The sequence below is a fragment of the Vombatus ursinus genome, unplaced genomic scaffold (assembly GCF_900497805.2).
Source record: "Vombatus ursinus unplaced genomic scaffold, bare-nosed wombat genome assembly UNPS02014818.1, whole genome shotgun sequence".
Taxonomy (NCBI): Eukaryota; Metazoa; Chordata; class Mammalia; order Diprotodontia; family Vombatidae; genus Vombatus; species Vombatus ursinus.
The window spans coordinates 52128311-52133732 of record NW_020954596.1 but is presented as its reverse complement, the minus strand read 5'-3'; positions in this window follow the sequence as shown (position 1 = coordinate 52133732).

Below are 5422 nucleotides of genomic sequence, written 5' to 3'. Positions count from 1 at the left end.
CTTGCAAAAAGGTACCATAGACAATGAAGTAATATCAATAGTAAATATATATGAACCAAGTGGTATAGAATCCAAATTCTTAAAGGAGAAGTTAAGTGGGTTACAGATATAGCAAGCATTATGAAGTGTGAAATAGATCATTTTGATTATATTGAATTAATAAGCTTCTGCACAAACAAAACCAATGCAAACAAGATTAGCAGGAAAGCAGAAAACTGGGAAACAACTTTTACAGCAAGTATCTCTGATAAAGACCTCACTTCTTGAATATGTAGAGAAGTGAGTCAAATTTATAAGAATACAAGTCATTCCCCAGTTGATAAATGGTCAAAGGATACGAACAGGCAGTTTTCAGATGAGGAAATCAGAACATATCTATAGGCATAAAGTGCTCTAAACCACTTTTGATTAGAGAAAATCAAATTAAAACACCTATGAGGTACCACCTCACACCTATCAGATTGGCTAATATGACCAAAAAAAAAAAAAAGAGGAAACTGATAAATGTTAGAAAGCAGGAGGGAAAACTGAGACATTAATGCACTACTGGTGGAGTTGTGAACTGACCCAACCATTCTGGAGAGTAATTTGAACTATGCCCAAAGGGCAACCAAACTGTGCATCCCCTTTGATACAGCAATACCACTACTAGGTCTGTATTCCAAAGAGATCATAAAAAAGGGGAAAAGATCTAAATGTGCAAGAATGTTTATTGTATTAAGTGGTATACGAATGTAATGAAATACTATTGTGAAATAGGAAATGATAAACAGGCATATTTCAGAAAACCTGAAAAGACTTCTATGAACTGATTCAAAGGGAATTTAGCAGAACCAGGAAAACATTGTACACAGTATCAGCAACATTGTATGACGATTAACTATGAATAACTCAGCTTTTCTCAGCAACACAATGATGCAAGACAAGTACAAAGGACTCACAAAGGAAATGCTTATCCACATCCAGATAAAGAACTGATGGATTCTGAATGCAGATTGAAGCATAAGTTTTTCACTTAATTTTTTTCATGTTTTTTTTTCCTTTTGATCTGTTTCTTCTTTCACAACTGTAACTAATATGGAAATGTTTTACATGGTAGAACATATATAACCTATATCAAATTGCCTACCAATTTAAGAAATGGGAGGGGAGTGAAAGAGGGAGAAAAATTTGGAATTCAAAATACTGTAAAAATGAATGTTAAAAATCTTTTTGTCTTGACATGTAATTGGGAAAAAATAAAATGCTATTAAATATTTGATGACTATATTTTAATATAATTGGTTTCTTTGTCTTCTAAAGTGTTTAATTTCATGCATCTAAAAACTTTATTCTGAGAATGGGCCCACAGGCTTCACCAAACTGCCAAAAAGATCTATGACAGAAAAAATTTAAGAACCCATAACTTAGAAGATGATTCTAAACTCAAGTCTTACCCAAAAACTTCACTACAAATTGTTCAAATTAAGATGGATAAAGACAAAAATTCTAAGCATTTGTGGTGAGTTTTGGTATCCAGGAGTGGTGGAAGACATTAACTAATACAATTTTAAAGAAATGTCTTAGAAGAAAGTCATGAGTTAATCATATGAAAAATTTCTTTCTTGGAATAAAAGTCATTTCCCACATACATACAGGGAGGCTGGAGAGAAATGAGTGAAATTAAACAATAATTTCCTTTTGCAATCTGATCCTTACCATGTTGCCACTGGGAATGGATACTGAGAGGAAAGGTCATCATTTTGAAAATTTCCTGGAAATCTTCTTAGCCTTTGTCTACATAGGTGTTATAACTAAGGACTTGGGCTAACTAGCTAGGGCAAGGGTGAGGAATCCATGGCTTTGAAGCCACATGTGGCCTTCTAGGTCCTTGGGTGTGGCCTTTTGACTGAGTCTAAGTTCTATGGAACAAATCCTTTTATTAAGGAGATTTGTTCTGTGAAGTTTGGATTCAGTCAAAGGGCCACTCTTGAGGACCTAGAGGGCCACATGTGGCCTCGAGGCCCAAGGTTCTCCATCCTTGAGCTAGGCAATAAATTTAGAGCTGAAAGAGACCTTAGAGATCACTTAGTCCAATTTTTTTTTTACCAATAAGGAAACTGGGATTGCAACTCTCACCCAAGATCTCACAGCTAGTAGGATTTGAAACCTGATGTTCTAAGTCCAAATCCAGTATTTTTTCTGCTATTACACACTGCATTACAACTATTTAAAATATATCATTTGGGGAATGAATTGTCAGTCTCAGTATCTATATACAGAGGTCAAAATCACCATACACATAATTGCTCCATTTATCACTTCACATAGACTAACATAAAGAACTTGAGAAATACTACTGCTTGTACATGCTGTGTTTTTTTTTTTCTGGGAATTTTATGCCAAATTACACTTTCCATAGGATCCTACTTTAACCTAGAAAACGTGCATTGCCAACAAGCCCTCTGCCTTACAGGAAAATGCTGCCAAAATCTATTCATAGAGCAAGTCATGATTGCACCCAGGCAAGCCAGCCTTACTTTTTAGCCACAACTGTTACTTGTCCAGTGTTCTCAGATGTTTCATGAATCAAGATGTCTTCCATCCTTATCCAGAAGAATTGTTTGGCTCTGTGAATACAGAATACCAATGCCAGTTTTGCTCTGTAATCTTCTCTGGATGTTATGCTTTGTCTGGGGTAAAGTGTGGTCCTAGCAGGTGTTGCCATTAGTCGTTGGTACTCAAAGCCCAGGTCATCCTGCCTGGGTTTAAGTACGTTGCCATTAGCTGGTGGGACTGAGAGTAGAGGTCAGCCCCACTCCCAAGGACTGGTTCTGTCAGAAGTCAGAAATCAGGATCCCAGGACATCTGTGGTGGCAGTTTTCCAAGCAGACCAGTTGTAAGCAGGAGCCAGAGAGCTGCCATTACTCTCTATCGCTACCCTCCCTAAGCTGTAGAACAGCCTAGATGCCAACAAATCCATTAATTAAGCAGTTCCTGAGGCGCCATTTTTCTCATCACCCTTTTTCCCCTGGTGTTCAGAAGATGGCTAACTGCTTCTTTTAACCACCATGACTAAACTTGTCATTGAAATGGTTCCCTTTTATTTTGTTCATATAATTCTTTCCAAATATATGTATTGGTCTTACAAACAAAATAAACCTTAAATTGCAAGCATGTGTTTGTTTAATATTTATAAATGTAAATCTTTCATATATCTTTTAGAACACAAACTGTCTGTTTCTTTTAAAATAGTCATATTTCACTAGGCAAAAGAATGTCCCTGCTGCCCAGAAACTAGGCTAGCAAAGAGCTGAAAAGTTCAGCACCAAAAAGCTAGCATTTTTTTTTTTACCACAGTGAATCATGAAGCTGCTCTTAAATCTGCATTTCCATGTGAATAATAGATGTGTCATCAAGGAAGAATGAGAAAAAGAAAGAAAGTAGAGAGGAGGAAGATACTAACAATCATATAATTCTTAAACATTCTATAAACATCAGTTCCACCCATTCCTTTTAAATTCAATGAATGTTTAAGTTTATAACTGAGTTACAAGGTAGGTGCTGAGGTTACAAATTAATAACTTCCTACTGAGGACAAGAGATCATCATCCAATGCTCAAATACTCCATGCTGCTTTCATTTCCCACTTAGATAGATTATAAGACAACAGTATCGTGTAGGCGGCATAATAGCTCAGCAGTATATAAATAACATAAAATTTCTGAAGTCTATAAAATAGTCACTTGACCACCACCTTAGACTCTGTGTGTGTGTGTGTGTGTGTGTGTGTGTGTGAGTAATTGACTATATCTAAAAGTCTGAAAACTGAATTCTTCATCCCTGAAGTCCAGACTTACGATTTGATTGGTGTGGTGAACTTCTGGTATGATAACTCCCTTCATTGATCAGCAAGGCCTCCATAATTTAAAATTATAAAAAGTTGCCTGAAGGCAACAAGAAATTAAGTGACTTGCTAGGACCCACCAGCAGGTTATCAGATGGGACTTGAATTCACGTCGTATTTCAAATATGTTCTCTATTTGCTATGCCATGCTACCTCATTAACATCCTATAGTATTCTGAATTTAATTCCTGGGCTTATGATGTTCTGGTAATAATGAGCAGCTTTCTTGTAATATGTATTCCAATTAGCATTAACCTAGGCAAAAATAATAATAAAACTTTTTACCATGGCAGTGATTTTTTGAGCCAATATGACAGTATAATTTGTTCTACCCATAATACATAATGTTAATTTCTCATGAAGACTTTCTATCTCCTTTACAGAAATAATAAGTATTAACTTAAACATGTCAACTAGTAGAGGTAGCTAATAAATTTGGTCATTCTGATCTCTGTGAAAGATTTTTTTTAGAAATACCTTTCAGCTATTCCTCCCAGTAAGATTTTTCACCTGTTTAACTCCTCAGTCTTTATTAGGTCTTTAACTTGGAGAGACATATATAATGGAGTGTTCCACTGGAACCCTTTGGCCTGTGCTGTTTAACATATTTCTTAATTTATCAAAGATTTAGCTAAAGATATAAATGGAATGCTAATCAAATTTGCAAAGCCAGGAAGAATAGCTATGTTGGATAACAGTGAAAGATCTGAAAAGATCCTGTCAGGGTGGAAACAAGGGTCAAATCTTATAAGAAGAGATTTAATTCAGAAAAAAAAATAAAGTCCTAAACTTGCATTCAAAAAAATCAACTACATAAGCAAAACATCAGGAAGTAAATGCCAGAAAATAGTTCACATGAAAAGTAGGAGAATTTCAGTGATTCCAATACAATTCAACATTTTGAATGGCAGTCAAAGAAGCTAATGAAATTATGCATTTTTAAGAGAGACATGATTTCTAGAATAAGGAAAATATTAGTCTTTTATACTTCACCCTGGGCACACCACATACATAATATTGTGATCATGGAGGGGGGTGTATTTTTAGGTAATGTTGTTATTGTTGTTGTTTGCCTTTCATTCTCAAAGAGTACCATGACCTCAGGAAGGTGACACCACGACTTGCAAGTGAATTGGATTTAAGTGAGCAAGGGCTGTGCAAAGTCACCAGCCTCACTCTCTCTTCCAGAGCCATCTGGGTCCAGTGGCCAAATATAGATTGGGATGACTGGAGATGGCCCTAAGGTAATGTTGGAGCATATTCAGTGAAGGGACAACAGAATGACAAGAGTCCTGGAAAAGCCTAGAAAAGATTCATGGAAGAAATAATAACTGACTGCAAGCATTTAAAAGGTTATCACAAGGAACAAGGATGAGACTTCTCCTGTTTAAACCCAGAGGGTACAATTTGTGACAATGAAAGAAATCTGTAGAGGGAGATTTAAACTCTGTACAATTATATGTATGTATGTATGTATGTATGTATGTATGTATGTGAGTATGTATGTATGTGCACATATGTAGATATAACACATAT